We start from the raw sequence: 24,002 nt of genomic DNA, 5'->3' as shown, positions 1-24,002 counted from the left end.
AACAACAAATTATGTATAAAAAATAAATTTAAATCGCATTGATCGGAAGGACAAAAAAAGTGATATTTTACGCTTAAATATTCCGCTCTTGATCTTGACTGGGATAGCTTGAACGATGTTGTCGATTTGTGGCTACCACTTTCGGCACGGAAAATTAGAAAACTGTCGCCACTTAAAAGGTTAAATAGTGAGTTACATTGTGTACGAAAGTTACTACAGATCCAAATTTTATTTCACAGAGAATTATTTTTGAAGAATCTGCAATTGATGGAGATACTCCTTGTGCCATTTGGTTAAAAAATTCTGTCAAAACTTCATTAAAAACTGGTAAGTAAAAAGTCGGATGTCTTAAACTGAAAGCATACATTCTTCATATAAACGTGTTTAGATTACTAAAAGTGTTTAGTTATATTTTATAATGTTACCTATGTAGAAAAATTACTATTTCTCAATCGCCTGGAATCACCCAAACCAAACGAACATGTTATAGAATATAGTGGAATATCAACCACTTTCCGCAAATGAAACTATGGATTTATAAATTATATATGGGAGAATATTGATGAGATCACAAATCAATATTAGACACACCATAAACAAATTTCAAAAGAATAAATAAGTTTACTTGCTATTAAAAATTGTTGTATATTGAATGAATAGTGCATTTTATACATTGTTTTGAAGCAGAAGATAAATTGTAAAGTGCTCATATGCTAACTAAACAAGTTTATCTGGTTCAAGAATGTTGCAATTTAAAAAAAATTTTAAATTAAACTGTTATGTTTCTATGATTAAATTAGCCAATCCAATAATGTTTGTGACAATGCTGAGTAAAATTTCCTCTTTTGATTTGTACCTTAATAATAGCCATAGTTATCCTTTAGAAGTCCAATAAAAATACCATAGATGCATATGAAGAATATCAAAATGATGACTGGAAAGCTATAAACGTTGAAGCTTTGTTACATCGAGACTGTCCCTAATTTAGCATTTTGATCCTTTGAAGGATTTGAATGAAACCATAGACAATTATGACAAATCTTCTTGGGATTTACAAATTTCCATTTTTCATGATGTCCCAAAGCATTAATAGAAGGGCATTGAAAGAACCTATATTCTTCTTTACACTTAGGACACAAAGAAGGAGAAGTAAATGGCTTTGAAGATGAAGATAAAGTTATAATGAGAGAATTAATACTGGTTTTACAAATTTTGCTGCAAGATTGTAAGATAGTTTCTGCTGCTCTCTTTCGATTGTTTTTGGGACTTGCTGAAGAATATTCGAAATACTCTAACTTGATAATAGTATTTCACAAGAATGTGAAAAGCTCTTGTAATTGAGGAAATCTATCATAAGTTGATTCATCTAGCCACTTAACAAGAGTTGTTGAGGGCAAGCATCGTTCGATGATGCGTACAACAATTCCATCACCAGGATTTATATCATATCTTTTAAGGATGTGAAGATGTGTTTGTACCTTGTTGTAAAGGGTCAATAGATTGGAGGCAGTTTCCTGATCAAATACAGGAAGGTCTAAAAGTGATTAATCGTTTACTACTTTATAATAACTCAATTGATCGTTTACTACTTTATAATTCTTATTGCAAATATTCTGAGATGCCTTTTGCTTATCAGAAGCAACAGATTTTTGCTCATCTGGTATTGAAAACATTTTGTTAAATATAATTGAAATGAAAGAAGCAAGTAAAATATAAACTAATCAAAACAACATTCTTAATTGACAATAAAATATTTAAGAAACTAAATATTCAATACAGTAAATTATGGCTTGTTATTTAATAAATTGAAAATGCTACCTTCTCAAGTTAAATAAAAAATTGATCATTCATGTAGAGAACAATTTATTATGTTCCACAATTGTAAAGTTTAAAAAACGGCTAGACTACATCTAAGACACAAATTCTAAAAATAAAAGTTAACTATTGTTTATAAGCTCAAACAGCAAAGAACGAAACGTAAGGATCAAGTATCGTTGCGACTCACTACGTAATTGAAAAGACAAACCAAAACAATTTAAAAGTTACTTAAATGTATAATCACAAACGGTGGTTTACAATTAAATGTAATAATAAGATATAAAGAAAATGAAATGAAAAAGCGATGTAAAAAATAAAAATTGCATCGTTAAAGATGATAACCACTTATGGTAGTTCCATGATGTATAGATTGATTGAGTGCTAGGACATTCTCGTGTAGTAGCGACAACAAATGCAAAATAACGTTGAATGACTGAATCTATGGAGTTCGTTGTTGACCTCCGTTTGAGATTTTATCTATAGATCTAGTGAAAAATGAGACTTCATTTGAACAAAGAACGAAGTTTTAAATCACGAGATAACTTTATATACTTATTTCATTTGCTTTGTCCGTTGACAAATGACTCAAGATATGCACTTGTTCTTAAGCAGGATTGCATGTTCTGAACGGGACAAGCACATAGTATGTGCTGCCACTTCTTGCAGCGTTCATGCAAACTCGTCTAACACTCACACTCACGCATTGCTCGCACGCGAATGCAGAACTGTTACTCGAATGGTTCGGCTTTATCTTTGAAACAAATTTCTGTTAAGACAGATCAATGTTTATCTAAAAGATATAATTAATAGTTTTTATTAAATTTAACGTAAAATTCATTTTTTAGAATGAAACAGTATACACCGTTGCAGTCTTGCAGTCGTCGCTTCACGCACATGTACCGCATATGTGCAACAAGCGCATGCGCTGGCGATTCAAACTGACGAGAAAGAGAATGAAGAGAAGAGAGAGGGGAGCATACAGGCAAGCATAGAGTGAGCGGCCGGCTCGTCGCGATTCTTATTGCCGCTCGCCGCGCTCGGTCGACAGTATCCTCGTGAGCGTCGATGACGACGTAGCCATGCTGTGCGCGAGTGCGTGCTGTCTATTCCTCTCTCGTTCTCTTTCAATCGTCCGCCCGTTGTGATTCATCGTGCACAGTAGAGAGCAGCAAGCTTTCCGTGTTTTTGTGCATGTAGTGCCGGCGCCACTCCATGGCAACGCGCCACGGCTAATCGAAGGCTTACACACACACATACACACGTATTTATCGCGGAGAGAGAGATGCCGCGACTTCCGGATCTCAACTCAATACGGTGAGTCAAAACAAAAAAGGAACGATAATGTATTGTTTGTCGAGGTTCAACAAACTTCAACTCGTATCGTAAGTACACACAGACCGCACCTGATAAATCTCCGAGAGTTGCGCAATGATTTTAATTCCATCCGCACGGATTGGAAATGCAACTCCGATTATATTACTACGAAGATAAGAGAGAAACTTGCATCGGTGGCGAATTAACGGTGTATCTCTCTGGTCTAATGCTTCGCTCTTACCTCCGTGGAAATTGTCGGTTGTCAAGCAACTTGGAAAGTATCGCGACTCATCTTTTATAATCCGACCTGGTTGAAAGACAAGCCTGCTGCTACTGCGGTTGTTTAGCAATCCGGTGTAAGCGACTACTTCTACTTAGGTGCCATTGGAAAGGCATCGCAAAGAAAAAAGAAACATCCCGCGTATAGCTGCAACTGCTGCGTGTATACGCTTGAATAAATAAGCGAAACGGAAATCGACTGCTGTCTCTCGCTGTATATGTTTGTTTGAGCGATGCAGCAGGCCTATACGGCACACAGGTGCCAGCTGGTTTAGAACTCGGTCCGTATATAACTTTGATGGCTTTTCGCGTGTCGTGTCGATGCACCCGGAACGAACGACCGCGTTCCGATCGAGCGTTGCTCGCAGTGGCGAATACGTATATTTTTCCATAAGACGTCGCTGAGCAATTTGCGCCTCGCAAGCTGCCCGGAGAATCTTGATGAGTGCGAGTGCATTGTGTCTGCGATTCAAGGATAAAACTAAAATGTCTGTGCTGATGTGCGAACGCGTAAGACAGCTCATTTGAAAATGGACGTTACGCGCTTTTCATACTCGTAACAAGCCCCTTGGTCAGCCAAAATGTGCGCACACATTTTTTCCAAGGGACTAGCTTGAGAATTGAGATCGGAGCCAAACGACGCATCAGTTTCAATTGAATCGGAATTCTCGCGGGCAAAATCTAGCGTTGCGTAGTAAAAGCTATACGCGATAATAAAAAGCATACTTACAAGTAATACAAGGCGCACTTGCGCGTATGCGCACGCAGCATCCGTGCGTCGAACAAACGCGTCTTTATGCGGCCATGTGGAGCTTTTGCATATTTTCGCGCTCGCGAGCGTAGAAGGGAAAAAAGTTTTATCGAACGCGAGTATATATGCAGGAGGGAGAACCCGACACATAAAACACATCGAGACATTGCTTTCTCTCCTCTTACTCGATTGCTCCTTTTCTACGTTTTAAAAGCACGCTGCCGTGTAAGGAGGGAGACGACCTTTGCGAGATTAATGTTTGAGAAGGAAAATCACTGCAATTTTAAAGAGGTTCTCGCGTGACAGCTTTACGGTTTGTTAAGGATGTATTATCGACGTTTCGAATTCGCGCGCGGAGCATGGGAATTTCGATTTGTTGAGATACGATTAAAAATAAAAAAGAAGTGGTTTGCGACCTTGTCGGGAAAGCCCGATAATAGAAGGGGCTGCTGCGTGGCAAAAGTCCACAATTTGGGTTAGACGTAAAGTTATTGTCTTTCATGTAACTACACAATGGGACAAAGCTTTGTAATCACAACATTTATATTAGTGATCGAAAGGTGTCGGCACACCCGTCGACTGTTTTAGCTCGCCAAAAAAGACGTAAGAAATGCGAAGCTATGTGCGTAACAAATTCGGCAAAGTTGTTCGCTTCCCCCGTCTGCTGTATTTTAAACGTGACGTTCGAAAAGTATACACACCGTATCGAAAGTTGTTTCCATTAAGGGGGGGGGGGGGGGTGAGTACAATCCAAATTGATACTTTTCTTTCGCGGCGCGAAAGAGACGGTTATTTATTGTTACTGATGCGAATCGTTGCATGTATGAGATAGCGGCATTATATACGTGACGGAATAAATTAAGCGCGGTCGAATGCTTCCATTTACGGATCTTTCGAGTGTCCCGCGTCGAAAGTGTTTCCGCGCGCGCGCGCGCGCGATCGATTTGAAGAAGGCCGAATCGATAAATAACTCGGGATTGTTTTTGACGACCGGCCGGCGGATCGTTAATTTTGCCGCGCTCGCGGAGCTCCGCGACAAACGGTAGTCGATTCGCGCGCAAACAATTATTTCCGAACGCGCGAAGCCGCACTCCTCTCTCCGACTTTACGTGTATGCTCGTAATAAATTTCTCGGAACGGCAGCGTGGCGCAGTGGGCCTCGTCAAAATAAATATCCCGAGCGCAATTTCGCACGCGAAGATAAACGAAAGGAAAAAAAAAAAATACAGACACGAACAAAAGGATTTCCCGACGCACGTGCTGACTCGGACAATTGATCGGAAGCGATCGGTCGTCTCGCTTTCCATTAAAACAAACTTGGAAACTCGGCTCGCACATGGAGATCTATTTATAACCGGAAGCAACGATATTTGGCCGAAAAAAAAGAGACCGAATCTGCAGGTTTCGAACATTCGTCACGCGCCACATGTGCAACACAAACCTCCGAAGGACCGAAAAAAAGCCGTATTCGTCTTCGACAAGTCCGTGCACGCGCGAATCCCGTTTAAAGCTTCGCAGCGAACGCTTCTCTTTTTTTCTTTCTTTTTTTTTTGGGCTGGGGGGAAGGGGGTCGGCTGGTATGTATAAAAGAAAACGCAACGCACGCGAGTGCATTGAAATTCGAACCGACAATTTGCGCACGCCCACGCGAAAGTTTTGTTCAACGGGGTTTTCGTTGGAAAATCATTATTTAACTTTCGCTGCTTCATTCTTCTAAACACACAATGCTCGGCTGGCAATTCATTTGTTCGTAAAGTAAAGTATTAAATAGAACGAGAAAATAGTTCATTGCCGCATACATATTATATTAAATTAGCGAGCAATTAGAGCGTAAATTGAAGATTCTTGCGCAGCATGTGTATTCGTCTTCGAAAAAAATGCGTACGCGTGCGTGCGAAACTGATTACTAAAGTCTAATTTTTACTGCATACGAAATGCGTTAATAGAAAGTCCATAAAAAGTTTCGTAATAGAGCCATATCTTAATCCGACAACGTTGTCGGATAATTTTTATGATGTTCTCGTTATTATAGTGATGGGTATCCGGTCGGAATATATCTATATATATTTACGCAAGCTGGTTGAACGACAAAACACCAAACGCTATAATAAAAAAGTGGCCTCACTCTCGGATTGACGGCTCGCTCGACCTTGAACGAACCTCTCTCTCTCTCTCTCGAGAATATCTGAGCGCTCGAGAAGAAAAAACCTACGCACGACATCCCAGAAGTAAAAAGCCCTTTTTTTATTCAGCGAACGTGCCACGGGCTTTGATAATACCAGCTGAATTAAAACCGAAATTACAACTTCATTTCAAATACTCCAGACACCGCGTCACGAAAAACTTTGCTGGCATTCGGGAAAAATCTTTCGAATCATTTGCGTGGAACGAGTTCTTTCGCGCTATCTTTTCTGTGAGAAATGCACAGTGAGTGTGCGCAAAGCCAATTATTTTTCACTGCATGTATAATCAAGTCGTTTTATCGTCTGCCAGCAGTTTGTGTTGCATCTGCAATCGCGCTTGTGAATAGTCAGCGTAAAAATGATCGTATAGAGGGGATCCTTATGTATTGAGAGTTACTTACGTGTAAAATGTTGGTGCTCGTTGGGCATGTTTTATCAAATTTTTAACAACTTCTGGAAGAGATAGTTCTACTCGCCAATAGAAGACTAACTTCATAACGGCATTTGAGATAATAACTAAATCAATGAAAAAGAAAGTCAAATTAATTTATCACGCAGCTTTGACTACGAACGGGCATGTGAAATTTCTTTCGCTCTGCAGTAGAACATAGAAAAATTCTAAGGCAGCGGAAGTCATATCGCGTGCTCTTTTTTTTGTACTTACGGACGGTTTCCGGTCAGTGTCGCGCGTCGGTTAAAGTGATGCAATCTCGACTGCGTGCCTTGGGAAAGAAAAGGCGCGGGATGCTGTGCGAGTCGTTATAGATGATTTAACTCACGATCTCATTTCCGTTCCTTTTTAAACTCGCGACCTATTGTCCCGAGCGATGATTTACAATTTGCCAGTGCATTTGTTACTGTTGCGGTTGGAATTCGAATGATAGGATTGGGGTCAATGTCGCAGCAGAAGAAGACGAGGATCGAAATAGAAAAAGATTTGTGGGTGAGTTCGAGCGTTGCTTCATATTAATTTTTTTTTTTCGTTTAGGCGCTTTCGAGAAAGAATCGAGTGACGTGACAATCTACGAAAGTCGTCGCAGAATACTTTATGTGTCATCAGATACATTTATGTGGCGGGTGCAATGACCAGCGACAACTTTTTCTTAGTATAAAAAGATTTCGATTATCCGACTTTACGTGCGAATCGATGCCTTTTAATTAACACTCAATTCCGTGTCTCCATTAAAAAAGAAGTTTACCGCGTTTATAAAAATTTTGCTGTCAATTATAAAAATAAAACTTTTTATACGGCTCGATTAACATTCCCAGTAAGCAGCGTAATTTACTCCGGTATTAAATTGCAATTACATCATTACGATGAAAAAATAAAGCTCGTCGAGAATTTTAATGAACTCAATCTAGTTATCTAGTTTCAATCACCGTGCGAAAGTAAAAAAGAAAAGGTGCTCAATCAACCAAAGCACACTCAAGCCCACACAAAAAAAATGTTCGTCAGAAAAAGGCGTAAAGTGTCTCGTTTGCGCAAATAGAGTTCGCCCTTCGATACCGAATTTACGGAAAAATATAATCGAACGATGTGGCTTTTGCACCGGCGATATATAAAACGAGTTGGCGACAACAAAAAACCGAAGAGAATTGTTAATTAAATCTGGTAAGCTATGTAGAGAGCTTATTTTTGATTTATAATGATGTATACGAAAAAAAATCTTAAAATAAGAAAAATTTGTTCATCAAAACGGAATACTAATCAATGCAATATCTGCGCGTTTTTTAAATTGAGAAGCTCAAAAGTGATTTTTAAATAAGAAATATATATTCTTAATTTGTGGAAAAAAATTTATTACTTTATAAAGATTATTTTATTAGAATGTTCTCACGATAATAACGAATAAATAAAGAGTTTTAACATTGGCATTTGAAATTTATTTTTGAAAGAACTATAGTTGTATTAATTTAGAAAATCCATTTAAAATAAAATATTTTCTCAAAACTGTCGATATCTGTTTGTTGATTTCAGGAACTGAGAATCCTGACTGTCGGGAATGTAAAGAGCATTTTCTTTTATAATGTCTTGTAAATCATTTGAAAAATGGATAGCAATATGCAAAACATAGGTTACGAAGAGGGTTCCTTGATTATTGTCAGAACGTTCTCGAGATGTTATGCTATCATTTTGGCGTTATGCACTAGATATATTTCATGAATATTGATGAACGAGTTTTTTCGGAGCCAAGCCGGCCATTTCCGAGGAAATTGCACGTCTCAGCTGCTGCCTCTGCTATATGGGAATTGAAAGCTATGACGTCGGTAAAAGTTTTTGGCTCGCCTCGTTCTGCGCGCGACAAGTTGATAATAACTTTTTCTTTTGCGAATATATCGACAACTGCGTGGCTTTCCGAAAGTTTCTCTGCTTTTGATGTTGTTTTGATTATCTGTTATTTTTTGCTTTATACAAACTGAAATTATACTGCTGATGAAAAAAGCAGAGTCAATTAGAAACTTTGCCACAAAAGAATTTGAGTAACAAACAATCAAAAACTTCTTTTATATTTTGAAGGATAAATTTCTTTATTCAATATAGTTTTCAATATTAAACAACTTCCGTTCTAATCGATTCGGATAACAATCTTCTTAAAATAACACCATTTAGTTTCAAAATAAAAAATGTTATGTTGCATCTTCAATTAATTCACACGATACGTACACGGAAATTATAAAAATCCTTTAATAATAAAAATCATGAATCGGAAGCAAAAGCATCGCCGATTGCCCCAATAGCGAAGAAACAGAAAAGCAATAAGTGCTACATAATGCAATGCGCAGCTTGGAAACAAAAGCGAAAGAATAAAAAAAAAGTGAAAACACGTCGCGTATACGTTTACCTGTCGCGCGCACACGTGGGCAAAGCGTAGAATATAGTCATGCTGATATTACGAGATCGCGGAAGAGGAAAAAAAAAGTCGCGCCCGAATGCCGAGGATAAAAACAATATTGCGCCCGCCTTCTTTGTTGCGTCGCGTGTGCGGAATCTAACGGCAAGCTGCTTGTTGTAAAAAATCGCAAAATTGTTAGGCTCGCGAATGAGTTGTCGTGAGTATTGTTTCAATGCACAAATAATTTAATTGGGTGTGTATGGGGAAGACAATGATACACTTTGATGTACGTGAGTAAACGAACATGTTTTTTTATGTGAGCATGCGTCACTTTAAAGTAATTCGTGGAGGTTTGTGTGAACGATTGACACGTCGTTTTCATTTCATTCTACACTCAACGTAATATAGTTTTCATTGAATTTTGATTTTTAACAAAACAAGATCTCAAATAAAAAATATGTCATTGAAAAAATTTCGATTAACTGTAGTTAAAGAAATTATAGTCAACAATGGTCAATAATATATTTAAGAAAAACCTTTTTTTTTATTTTAAGAAATCTTTTTAAGAAATGCAAAACTTTCAAAAAGCTTTTGCATAGCAGCAATTATAATTAATCACTGTATTTTAATCTATATATTAATATTTTATAAATGTTTGTATATCGAATAAACAATTAATCGGTTCAACAAATCGGTCATTAAAAACAGACTTTCTTAGCATCTCATCCATATTCAAACTCGACCGCAACATACCATTGAATTGCGTCTAACGCTTACAAGTATAACTAAGTTCTTTACTCGAGTAAGGCATGTCGGCAAACACAGAAGCGACACTCGCGTCACCCCATTATCACAAAGAAGCTCGGTGTATTACTCGAATAGAAAAAAAACTCGTAAGAGAGGAGGAACTGCCGGTACATATCGAGAAATAAAAAGAAAAAAAAAAGAGATCTGTGGGTTCGGTCCGATCGACAGTGGAATTTGAGAAATCTAATTTCACGTCGGTCCCCTTTTCGCGACGACGACGCCGACGCGACGTCGGTAGTTCCCTTTAAACTTTCTCTCTGCCTATCCACTCGTGCGAAAAGCTTGTGGCCTTTTGTTCACCCACACGTCTGTAGTTCTTTTTTCTCTCTCTCGTCTGTGTCTTGATCTTTTTTTTTTAATGCGCGACCTTTTCATGCATAAATTATCCCTGGATGAAAAATATGTATATACATCCCTCGGTGGTGCTACTATGGAGATTAAATTTTTCAGCAACGAGCTTCTCTCTCCTCCCTCCTTGAGGTGAATTTTAATTTCGAGAAAAGGACCTTCTATATTACCACATGTCGGCGTGTAATTAGTAGCTATTACGAGCTTACATTTATTTCGTGGTAGTTTTATCAAAGTTTTTCACTTTGCCGCAACAAGATAATAAATAATGTAGAATGAAAAGTCATTTACAGTCTGAAATTGAAATCTTTATTTTTAATTTTTTATATTTCACTTATACTCGTATAATTTGATATTTTCCTTTAATAATTATACAAGTTGTATGAATATTATACAGTAAATAAAAAGGGCTCAAGCTCGAAAAAAAGATATAATTGACGAGGCTTTTTCAATTATAACAGGTTGTGCTCCATATAACCGTGGGCAAATTGGAAGAAATAAAGTTTATTGAGTCCAAGATGGAGAGAAGCGAAACACAACGAATTGTAACGCTAATGACTTAATGACAGTGCACGAACTGACGCAGCTACCAACTTCGAGATTACCTTAAAAGTGACACACAGAAAACATGTTCTCCTATTATTAATTTTGTAAATAAAATTTCGAGATAATAATCAGCTTTGATCGAAGCTAAAATATACGAGCCAATAAATATTCATCCTCTTTCAATCTCGAGAACGGTCGAGCAATCGACGGCAATGAAAACGAACAATCAGCTCAAATCAAGTCAAATCTTACATTACAAAAACTTTTGCCAACTGCTTAACAAGCCCTTCAAACTTTTTTCCGCGTCACAACCCTTTTTTTTCCCTTCCAGTCAGTAATCGCGAATCAAATGCGCATCTCGAAGAATCCTTCGTAGCTATTTAAACATCACCCTTCTCGCGTGCTCAAGCCAAAAAATTTCCGCGTGCTTCGTTAATCCCCTTGGCGGCAAAAGGAAATGTACTTAATGCTCGGAGGGGTGCTGATGAATAAAGGTAAATTCGGTTTTATCGATTCAGTGACCACGTAAGCGCGCATACCCTAAATGAATTGATCAACTGCTGCCGCGCTCTGATAACGTATACGTACTAGTGCGTTCGTTCGTTTGTGGGGTGGATGGCATTCTTTTTGGAAGAGGGAGCGAGCCGAGAGTATAATAAGGTGCATTAGATGTGATGATTGTGGAAGTGCGTTGGTGACGTTGTATTTAATTCGGTCTCTAATGGAGTTTCTACTTTATTGGTTCTTGTTAAAATCCAGTAAGGATTGAATGACATAACAAAATGCGCTATAGTTGCAATAACATTTACTACTAAACACAGTAATCGTGAGATATACTCGTGCCATTATAATAATTATTAAACTTTACCACAAAACATTTTTTGTACCGCGTTCTCAATCTTCAACGTTTTTAGTTTCAACAATAAATAATCGGAAACTTCTTTTATATTTTGCAGGATAACGACCCAATTTGTTAATTTTTATTAGGACTACAATACTGTTTATATGACAATATTGAAAAGTTCATTGTAACAAATAGTAGAAAGTATCATGCTGCAATAATTATCAAAATATGTAATAATATAATATTAGAGCACTGAGTAAAAATTATTATACAAGGTTTACATTGTACACTTGGCGTGGATTGGACCTCGTGGAATCTTACAAAATTGGCATGGTGTCGATTTTCGGCTAGGTGTAAAAATTCGAGAGTCCTTTTCGACTTGTATTCTTCATGTCCACCTGCAATTCGATTTTGTCGACAAAGAGACTTTGTAAAAATTCTGAACAAGTAATCGAAATAATTAATAATATTCGTAAGTATTCGAAATCTTCTCAAATATGTTTCAAAATGAATCTCGCCAGCAAAAACTTTTACGACACTTGAGATTCAAATCTGGCAAATAAATTAACGCGTAACAACGATAATAAAAGTATAACATATTCAAAATATTATATTCTCAAAAAAAAAAATTCAAATTTGAAACATATTTGGGAAGATTCCGAATACTTACGATTATTGTTAATTGTTTCGATTACTTGTCCAGGACTTTTTACGAAATTCCTTATTTGTCGACAAAATCGATATTGCAAATGGGCATGAAGAAGACAAGTCGTAAAGGACTCTCGATGTCAAATTTTTGCACCTGATTGGGAATCGACACCGTGTTAATTTATCAAAGATTCCACGAGATCCGCTAGGATCGAATTTGAAGTGCGTGTGTGTAGTAGCAAGTGCATATTGTACTGAACCAATAAGTTTCAGGCGCGCGTGTAGATAGCGGTTACGCATTACGTGTAAAAGATTAAATTGAAATTCATAAATAAGTAAATTCATAAATAAATAATTAAATTGAAATTCATAAATAATAATAATTGAAATTCATCAATAATAACTTGAGAATTCATAAATAAATGTGATACGCAAAATATATGTATATGTATAGGTGATGAATGTATTGATGAATTGTATAGGCATTACTAAACTTATTATTAAACTTATATACTAAACTTTTATCATTAAAATTATATTATTTTTGATAGCAATTTTTACCGCAATCAGTGTACGCCACGATTACTATGTTTTGTGTAGTAATTATTTTCTACGGATTGTGGTAAATTTCATAATATCAAATTTCTCATATCTAAAATTTATTGAATTAAAATAAGATTTTTTTAAATAAAAAATTTCGTTCTCAATTTAAGAATTTTTCTCGCATAAAATTAAGAAAAATGTGTTTTTTTATTTTTTGCTCCAGTACTTTCAAGATTTTGCTTATTTGTAGGATTGTTATTTTATTCTCTATTATGGAAAATCTTCTTGTCGAATACAGACGACTCTAAGAAAGTCAAATAGATTTCCATATAAAAAAAACTAAATGCGCTTCAGCAGTTATTCAAAAGGACTCATGATGTAATACTCCTCAAAGCCATCGAGTCATCTTCGTGATCCCACGGGACAAAACCAAAACAACGGAATAATTCATTCTCCCCACAACCATTAACACTTGCACAATCAAAAAAGGCCGCGGAAATAAACAAAAAACACAAAAAAAGAAGAATCAATCCTCGAAATCCATTTCTCCCCTACGAAGGGCGTGCGAGATTCAAATTGATTTACGAATAGCTGTTGTGGCCTTGATCCCAAATCTCTCGCGGGAGCGAGTCATCGCGTCGCGCCGGTCATTTATCCGCCGCAACGCCAAGCGCTATTTTATCACGGAACCGCAGTGTGATGCTCCGATGTCCCACTTGCGACCTTTTACTCCTGTGCTCGCTGTTGAATTGTGCTTTCGGAGATACATTCGGAAAATCTGCTCATGGCCTTACTGAAGTAAAGTCAATTTCGTCGAGTCGTTAAAGAAAGTACTATTAATTGGAACGATTGCACAGGATGTTGGCTTAAACGAGAAAGAAAACTTGTTTAATTACTTTCGTATTAATGAGTTTGCGCAGATGCTCAATTTAGCGCGCCGCCGGTAGTTTGCTCGCATTAAGTGTCGAAGGAATGTGCTGACTTGCGAAAATTATTATGATAAAGTCGAAGCTTGCCTCGTTATAAAGTACCACATTATTTCACTGTCTCAGTATTATGTCAGACAAAGAAAAAAACATTTTAGAAGCGGATAAAGCGATTATGTAAAAAATATAAATTGTATTTTTGCCCGTAAATTTTAACATATAAATACGCTCCATTAATATTCAAGACCATGCGAAAAAAAATCATAACGTATGATATTTCGTTTTTATATACCACACACGAAACAAGAGACGAGTTATCCTCTTTACAAATGCAAACGTATGCGGAAAATAAGAGTGAAATGTCGCGTTGAATTAGGATGACATCGGTTAATGGCCTCCGCGCGAAACTTCCAATGAATGAGTGACTCATACAGACACAAAATTATTTAGAAAGCGCATCGATAAATTTTTGTTGATTAGTCGCCGTCATATCAGCTGTGCACGCGCGTGCGTTCTTTAAATCTAGTTAGATGTGCGAAAATATATATTCTTGGATCTACGGCCACATGGTGCGCGTAGTCTTCTGGTCGAAAATAGATCTCTTATTTCAAAGTCTGTGTTTCGCTTGTAGATACTCTCTCACGCGAAGCTCTTAATTATAACAAAAATGAAAAATGGCACTTTGATGGTGTATTTATAGCAGCTACAGGGAATTGAAAAGCAAAGTGCTATTTGTTTTTTATTTGCCGTTCGGTGATACGGAAGCTTATTAATGCGAGGTTGACGAATTTTATATAGATGTTGAGAATAAATTGCTTCGGATAGATGTATCACGGTTGGTTTGGAAAAATACAGGAATTTCGTATAGTTTCCATAAATTTTTCTTTTTAATGAAAAACAATTCATCGAACGAACGATCTTAATCTAAAACAAATTATTCCTAATAATTGCTCATTCTCCCGAAATTCTCTTTCACTGGCACCCTCGCCACTCATATAAGATGCCTTGACCAGTCAGCATAAATCGTTATCAATTCCAGGCGTCCTCATCTCTGACGATAAGACGAACGTGCCGACTCGTGATTCGCTCCGGTGAGCATCACTTTCGCGCAATTCTCAAGGGAGACAAAAACCAGAATCGAATCTTGGCGTTGTGCATTTCAACGCGCCACGCGACTTTAGTTCTCCATCTTTCACACAAAGCCTGGGGGGAGTCGCACGCCTCTCGACCGCTAATTAACTTCGAGAGAAATGAGGAACAAAGCAATCGCTCGAGAGAGAGAGAAAAAGCGTCGCAGGATCTGCGTTTTAACGCTCTCGTTGTTTACAAATTGGCGCATCGAGAGTCGGTAATTAACTGTTGTTGCGCGTCTGCGATTTATTTTATCTGAAAACTGTATCTACGGCAAATAACGTACGAAGTGGCGTTTCTCTGAGGCAATTTCCACATTTCTGCGTACGGGAAATCGAGCGATCGCGCGCCGAAAACCACGTAAATTATTTCACAAAGACAGCAGCAGCTATGCGCGCAGCCCTCTGCAATCCAAACGAGCAAACAAACAACAGAACGCGAAAGTACTTTGAAATGCTAGCTCGCTCGCGAAAAGCTTTGTGCGCTCGCGGTAAACGCGAATTTCCGGTGCCTGCCACTGAGAATACACACAAAAGCGCGCGCGCGCGACTTTACGTCTGCCTCTTGTGTTCATCAAGACTTATCCCGGCGATTTTCTCTCTTTTTCAGCAGACGAGTCACCACGGTGGAGCGGTAAACGGGGTTGCGCAGAAGCGAAGGAGACACCAGCGCTGGGCTTTTCCACGGAAGTAAGCTAAAACGAAAGAATCCATTTTCGGCTTGTTTGCGTTGCTGTGCGCTCACCGACGGGAGATACGCACACGTAAAAGAGGCGAGATCAAACATTTAATTTTCTTATTTGAATATAAAAACTGACATTATATTTCGTTCCCAACGAAAGCTTACCTTCTGCGATTCATTAAAGTCCGCAAACGTCAATTTGGCATGGAGCGCGCGCGAAGGCCGCATTCGGAGAAGCTAACGGTGATTTTAAACGCAAAACAGGCAATTCCGCGGTACAGTCGTAAACCCCCTTTAATCCAACAATCTTCTTATCTCTGGAAACGAAACAACGAAAAAAAGAAAAGAAGAAGATACGAGTCTCTTTTTTTCCAGCCGCAGAATAAAACTGCAATGCGCGCAACAGGGAGATAAGAGAAGGACGCTCGTTGGCGTAGTAATCTTTAATGGATTCTTTCTCTCTCGTCGCAGCAAACAGAAGAAGAAAGAAAGAAAGCGAAGCCCTTCGAGGACGCGATGAGTGTGACTGGATTTGCGCATCGGTTGACTCAGTACAAGAGGATATAAACAAAAAAGAAGAGGCACGATGCTCCCGCCGATCATCACTAATATAAACAGTGAGATACTCACTCTTTATACTAGCCCCAATGGTAATCAAGCCGAGGCTGCTGCTGCGAACTCGACCAATAGGCCAAGAGGCAGGTACGCGGAGATTGGAGTTAGACGGTAAGATTTCTCGTATTTTTAAAAGATATAAGCAATCTTTTATGAAGCTTTAACGAACATGCTACTCATTTTTATCGATACCAATTTCTCGCTCCGTTATCATCGTCTTGCTGTAGCATATTATAGCGTTTCATTGTAACATTCATTTGGTTTTTCAAGTTTTGAACGATATTTTTTAAAGCTTCATCGAATCTTTGGCTAATTTTTATCATAAATTTCTTATGTTAGTTCATTATTATTATCTTCTTCTTGGATATATATGATACCGTTTCAATACCGATTACCTAGAAAATATATAAAAAATGCTGTATATAAGAGAGAGAGAGAGAGAGAGAGAGAGAGAGGAAGATAAATTTGATTGTCCGACTAATTTGGCTGATCCCTCCGATGCTCTCACCGCCACCCTCGCGTTCATTTCCTTTTTCTCTTTGAGGAAGATAACAGAGCGGGAGCGCGCGCCGATAAGGTACGTGCATAAGTACGTTACCGCTCGATTTCCTAACGCACCTGGATGACATGCGCCGCTCCCGAGATAATTGATTTGTTTGCATTACGCTTTGGTGCGCATTTGAAAGGAAGGGAGAGCATCGCGGAGGGTGGAAAATTTATGGGAAGGTTGCTTAGCCGCGTGCGGCGTTTATACACCATCCGTCGAGTGGGTTTTGATTGAAATTGTGAAGATTTCCATTTCAGGCAGGATATGATTGCTTGCAAGCACGAGTAACGATGCGCGCAGCTCTTGTATCTGTCGAGAGAAATGCACATTTTTCTCTCCTTGATTAAGTAATCCCTTAGAATATCGATTGGCCAATAAGTTTCCATACGTAGAAAGCTGGATTATTTCTTGTGTTTCTGTGAATCGTCAATGCATGGAGAAAGTGAAAAAATTAATCACAGGCCGCTCAAGCCACTTTAGAGTTAATCGAAAAAGTCGAGCCGAGCATGTCAAAACAAAACGAACGATAATAAAACGGGAGTTCCGTTTTAGCGAGATAAACCTACTTACTGCTCTAGAGAGCCTCGATAAAATTTATTTTTATAGAGCGGAGAGAGATAACTGCCGGCGGTTATTTTTCGATTAGCTCTATTTTTACATCAAAATTCCACGCGTCGTTTGGAGGATTCCACATAGAGATCCCCGTGGAGGTAAAAACCTACCGATGGTCACGGTATCGACGCGGTATTGACTCGGCACCTTGGGAAGATTCAAAGCCAAAGTAAACAGTTCGAGAATCAATTTTAACCAACGCTATACACGTACGCACACGTGCAACGAGTGCGATAAGAAACGGAAGAAACTGACGTCTGAAGAAGGGAAGACGTCTACTTTGATATTAACATTTACTTTTATATGTATATATATGTACACGAAAAGCCGCTTTTACGCCTACGACAATAAGCCTCTTAGCTGAATGGCGAAGTCTCTCGACTTTTCGCGAGGGCGAATATTTTCTTTATTAATCTATATGAAAAGAGAGAGCTTCGCGAATGAATTATAATACACAAAAGGGGATTAATTGCGAGAGCGTTGCGCTATTGTGTCTTGGCATGAATAACATAAAGTTGCGTTAAGACGAAGAAAAGTCTTGATAACATTGTAATTGTTGCGCGTGAGGTGAATAGCTTTGATTATTTCCTTCTCCGCTTTGGTCGCGATATTCAAAATAAGAGAAGTCAGTGACAGCTCGCGTTACTTTCTTTCGTTAGGTCTTTACGTTATTTTTCTCGCGTTTAAATATCGAGCACGAGTAATAACGTGACAACCTCCTGATGCAGATTTCGTATAGTTAGAAGAAGACGAATGGCAGCGCTGGTACGGTACGCGCACTTTCCAAGCTGTCAATCAATGAAGCTCTGCAATTTAGCATCGACACTGCTATTTTTTCCTCGCAATCACACGTACGCAACAGAAGAAACTTTCTTATTTCAGAGGAAAAGGAACCATCAAAAATCGCTCATTTCTAGAAATTTATCTTTCTCAAGTAAATATATTTCTTAAAATTGAGATAAACTATTCGATCTGGCCAAGAGTAAATTACTTTATTCAATATACTTTTTGAAATTAAGAACCTTTAGTTTTTGTCTTGGAGAAATATAAATACCAATCCTCATAAAATACAAAAATTTTTTTCATAAGAAAGCAAAATTATCTCAACAATATTTTTAGCGAATCGTAATTTCCATTACAGTTGTTTTGCATCTCATTGCAGATACTATTTGTTCTAATTTACCGAATTTACACATTGCCTGAATTCTTCACTCTCGCTTTCGAGCCTACTTATCAATTTTGAATTTTTCCCATTGAGCTTTCGTCTTAAAAGTCTTTCACTCGGCGAACGTAATGGACATCGAGTCGAAATCAGATGCAGGCTCGCATCTAAACGCACGCGCGCAACAACGGCATTTAAATAATTGTGCAACGCTCAGCTTGTTATTCACTCTGTTGGCTCGAAACTCGAATCCCCTTGACCTCCAACGTATATAAACGCATTTACTTGCCAAAGTGCGCTAGATAGCCACTATAACTCTCTCTCTCTCTCTCTTTCTCTCTCGATAACGTTGCGAGAATTCATGAGCGTGAATCATGCATTTCTTATTTTCCTCGTGAATATATATTTCCCTTTCCCGACTTTTTTCATACCACTGTGCCTCATTTGAATAATAACAATTCGTGATTCCGCGCTGTGAAAGTTACGATTTTGATTGACTTTGATAACCTTGCGTCTCGCACGACGTATCCTGCGAGTTTTTTTTCAATAAGATTTACGACGTTGGTTATGCTCGTCGTTAAAATTGTAATGGATAATTAAGACGTTCGCTTGGGTGGAATCACGCATAAGACATCGATTTATTAATTTCCATCGTAAAATATTTAAATGAACAGATCGTACGAGTGTAGTAAGCTTTTCGAAATAACGAAACGTATTTTAGCAGAAATGATAGTTCATCGAGAAAATTTCTCTCATATCCACTAGTAACCTATCAATTGTCGACAAAAAAAAATTGGAAAAAGAAAATGGTAATTCATATCCGTACTTTCACCAACGCATCATGTGGTTGAGACTATTAATGATAATCAAACGCTTACATAGCAATCGATAACAACAAAAGCCGTGATAGCTTTCTCTCCTCCGACAAACAGTCGCTGTGAGGAAAAACTGAGAAAGCAGACAGCGCCGAATAAAAGGAAAAAAAAATAGAGAGAAAGTCTCTCTTCCGATACTTTCTGGGTTAGAGATAGAGGCGAGACGGGCGCGCATTTCAATCGCGACGTGCACGCACGCGAGTTTTATTAGATTTGCGCCCGCAGCTGATTCTTATTTTCTGCTTCATTCTCCTACGCCTGCTCGTCTTCTCTCTCTCTCTTTCTCTCTCTTTTTTTCTTTTTTCGGCTCCGCGAGCTTTGAGTGTCTCTTCGAGTGTGAATGTTACGTACGCTACGCTGGATTTTTCTCTTCTCTTTTTCCCTAATTCCCGTTTGTACGCGAAAAGTGGATGCTTCGTACGCGCCGTATCCGGCTTTAATTAAAAACCTCGCTGGAAATTGCGAGAATTATCGGAGAATGTAATTTCACAAACAGTGTGTGATGCGCGCGACGAAAGAATTTTATTTTTGCGAGAAGCAAAACCGATTGCCGTGCGTGCCTATGCTAATGCAAAACATGCTAATTAAAATTTCAGAGAAATGTAATAAAAGTTGGCTAAATTACAGTGGAGTTCTTTACTTCTGATAATTTTCTCGCGAATCAAAGTAGCTCTTTCTAAGAAAATTCACCTCTACGTGAATTTCCTAGTTAAAAAAGTCTTAGGCAAGCTTAAATTTCTACAAAGTAAAAAAAAAATAATAAGATTAGCATCTCACTCGACAATGAATTGCAATAATCATTTGAGCATCAGTGACTAATATTCTAAATAAAAGCGCTATTCGCCTCTCTTCGCGGACGACAGACATCGGCAGCATTTTACGTCGCAATGCTCGCATGACGGCTTGATGTCTCCAAGCTTTCCGCATACGATTTGCACGTGAGCTTTCGCGCTGGCAGCCTACCCACCCGAGTAGTCTGCGTTGCCGCGGGGGCGATTTTCCAGCGGAGAGGAAAAAAAGAAAAATCTCTCGAGCGTTTACGAGCAGTGGGAGAAAGGAGCTCTCTCTCTCTCTATCTCTCTCTCTCTATCTCCAGTTCAGCGTTGAAGGACAAACGTGGGCTCGATCGAGAACTGTTGAAATCTAGGCTGTTGGTTCGCTTTTCTTCTCCATGAATAAATCTGCGTACTCGCTCGAACGCCAATTATAGTCGCTATTGAAATGCGTGGATTTGATATCGTTGGAAAATTACTTGTTAAGTAATTGGATAAATAATATTTTCACCAATGTTATCGGAAACATCAAAATCCGTGAAATAACGTCACGCGCAAACGCAAAATACCGAGCGAGAAAAAAAAAACGTCAAAGATCACACGACCGCAAAAAGAAATAATATCCAGTGCGGCAGTATAATAATCCAAGCGCATGCACACAGAAGTGAGGTCGAATCTACGCTCGCTCTCCCCCGCGCGAGTGTCAACATCAAAAGCCTCAAAAAGCGCCGTCGTCCGGGTACCGCAAGACAGTCTGTGCCGTACAATATGCATAATCACTCTTTCAGCTTGGCACGTGTGTCCTCTCTTCTTTCGTCTTTTATATCGATTGCGACGTTGTATTACATGGGGGAAGGGTTCTTTTTTTTTTTTTTTTTTTTTTTTTTTTTTTCGAGTACCACCTACACGCACACTCTCGGCTAGACAGACTGCGTTCGGATGAATAGCTGACGAAAGAGGAGGCTAGGTACTCTCATTTTTCTTCTTCAATGTTAAATCTGTAGGTAATGCCTGAATATATCTCATGAATATGCTGAGTATCTGTGCAAGTATACGTGTGCGCAACTTAATCCTCGTGAAATTAGATTTATGGAATGAAATATGCATGTGTATCATAACCCTTCCCGTCGAATCTCTCCCTGTTTTTCGCGAATTATGCCGCGAACGACGGCTGCTTCATTCGTGAAGTAATGATTGTGTATTGCGATTGGAAAGCTTAATTGAGCGTTATGTCAGTGGCACTTTCTCTCGCGTTCGAATGCTGAATTAAATTGTGCTTGAATGACTAGTCAAGTTTTTAGGTATAATCGACAAATAGACGTAATCAATGTACGCACATACCATAATAATTTCGTGCACTCCATAAACGCGTCGAAAAAAGGAGTCATTAATCACGAACACAACGATGATAAATCGTTTAACTTAAAAAAGGTCGTCTCCACGATAAAAAAAAAGAGACCACCAGGTAGCCATTGTCAGCGTAGTACATCCCGACGCGATGATTAAAATTCAAACCGATAAATCAGCTACTCCCGTCAAACGGCGAGCGATCTTTTAGTTATTCACTCCCACGTAGTAGATAGCTCGGGCAGAGCTCGAGACACTCGGAAGAGAAAAAAGAAGAGGAGCGAGTTTCTTTGCTCGAAAATTATGCAAAGCCACCGCGCGACGAACATTTCCCCGGACGATCCATCGGAAAGTAAAAAGAGAAATGTAAAGGTGCGGGGGAGAGAAGCGACGCGTACGCAGTCGCGGTGGCCGGATGATGTAATTATTTTTTAACGTTTGTCGTCGAGTGCTGGAAATTCTGCGACGATGGCTGGGGATCAGCGTAACGATACTTTGATAAAATCAAATGATGCACGCTGGGGCGGGGGACGATGTAGCTAATCGTTATCGGGCGAGTGTTGTTGACATTGTTTGCGCGATATGCGGCTATCGGAAAATTGATTGGAGATTTCTCGATGCTCGTTTTTATTGAAGCGAGACTCAAAGTTTCTTCGAGCAATTTCAATTTTGATCGAGCTACAGGCCCTTCCGTTCAACTCTTGCGGTTTCTATTTGCGGTATTGTAATACTGTTCGAAAGTCAGATGCGTTAACTTGGCGCTTTCGAGTCATCTAATTAAATACAACTACATTTTCTTCAAATAAACGAAATTGCAGTTTACTTTCACGGTAGACTTACACCTGAAAAAATATTGAGCCAACGTATCCAGCCGTAAGAATCCAAACAAAAAAAAAATATTTGTATACCGCGCTCACTCGAGCGCAACAACAACAAAAAATTAAGGTCGGTTTGTTACATACACGAGTCAATCAGAGAGACATTGATGGCAGTTGCGCAACACGTTTGGACTACGAACATATACATGTATTTAAAGTTCGTCGTCCCTTCTCTCTCTCTCTCTCTCTCTCTCTCTCTCTCTTTGTCTCTCCATCGTCGTCGCGTCTATTTAATATCCATAAATCAATACAACCGACTGAAAAGCCATCGTGCATTTAAATAAACTTGTCGATAATTAAAATCTTAACTATACCTTTTTCATGCACTGATTTTGCACAACGATATGATTGATCGCATCTTTCGACGCAACAAACGCACTCGCAGTTGGATAATCAGTTTAAAAAAAGACAAGACCTACGGACTTGTTCTGCCGTATCCGTAAGAGAGTTTCGATGCCTCATAATTCAATTGGCAGGTTCAATTATCCATCGAAGCCTCGTAAAAAGCATCTACGAGGAATGTACGGAGCACGAAGAAACTCCCCGTCATCACGGAAAGCACTTGCGAGGACTCATCCTCTCGTCGTCGATCCGATGGGTTATGACGACGACGGCATTCGTCTCGACAGAGAGAACAGAGAATTGAGACGTTATTTATCTCCGTCTCTCTTGCGCTACTTTCTCGCGTGTCTCTATCTCTCTGTGTTTTATTGTGACGCGCATAACGCACGGAAGATCTTATCCGCGAGGATAATTTACAGTAAGAAAGTGCAGAGTTTCCGGGAATCAAGATTCATGCGTTAGAGGATCGACGATGATGGATATTATTGCGGAAATGGGTTGTGTTCCTTTTATCTTTCTGGTCTTCGATGTGGCTTCTATGATAGCGATATATTGGTCGTAAAGTCTGCTATTCAACGGTTTAGTTTGAAATCTATTATCGCTGCGAGCGCGATACAGCACATTACGCACCAAGGGAGCGCGCAGTGCGTGGTTTGCCCACCGTACTCTGTCACACCGTGAAATATATATGATCTTTCCGCACACCCCCGTAAAGGGAAAAGTTAAGTGCGCTGTGAGCCATGTGCACCGCTCAAGGCGCACCCGAGAGCGGCAGTGGCGCATCACGCATGCGCGGAGCACTTTACTCTTCGTCGCTTTGCGCGCGGTGTGCGGAAAAATTCATATTGCTGCCTCGACGACGTAAACGTGAAGAAAAAAAAAAAAACAATTGAATATTTCACGGAGAAAATCAAACGCCAATACGTAAATCTCGAACGCACGTCACACCTTAAGCCAAACTTTTTTTGTCGCCCGTGCCGTTGCATTTGCTAAGCCATTTTCTCTCTTGCTCTCCGTGAGCACAACTTTCCAAATCCGATATACCGCGGAGCGAGGAACTTCGCACGGTGTGTATCCTCTGCAATAAAAGAAACTTTCCTTGTCTCTGGCTCTCTTGCGTTTCCGGCGGAGCGGAGTTAGCAGCGAGATGAACTCATGAAAATTATTGGGGTTGGCGTGCGAGAGAGAGATAAGTCAA

General features: G+C 39.1%; 1 protein-coding gene across 6 annotated transcripts in view; it reads left to right on the top strand.

Annotated features, from left to right (window-relative positions):
• Positions 1-16,374, top strand: part of LOC131674061 (protein roadkill-like) — a 55,229-nt gene extending 38,855 nt beyond the window's left edge. The window contains exons 1-3 of one of the 6 annotated variants that reach the window (XR_009302778.1): positions 2,867-3,132; positions 15,585-15,661; positions 16,125-16,374. The gene's annotated coding sequence lies outside the window, so the exon portion shown is untranslated. Of the gene's footprint in view, positions 1-2,866; positions 3,133-15,581; positions 15,662-16,028 lie in introns of those variants that run through there. The other 5 variants (XR_009302779.1, XR_009302776.1, XR_009302777.1 and 2 more) reach the window with 5 other exon arrangements.
• Positions 16,375-24,002: the final 7,628 nt, after the last annotated feature.

The sequence above is a fragment of the Phymastichus coffea genome, unplaced genomic scaffold (assembly GCF_024137745.1).
Source record: "Phymastichus coffea isolate CEN01 unplaced genomic scaffold, Cenicafe_Pcof_1.1 PCOF00210, whole genome shotgun sequence".
Taxonomy (NCBI): domain Eukaryota; kingdom Metazoa; phylum Arthropoda; class Insecta; order Hymenoptera; family Eulophidae; genus Phymastichus; species Phymastichus coffea.
The sequence above is the reverse complement of the archived record's forward strand: the minus strand, read 5'-3'. Positions and strand labels throughout refer to the sequence as shown.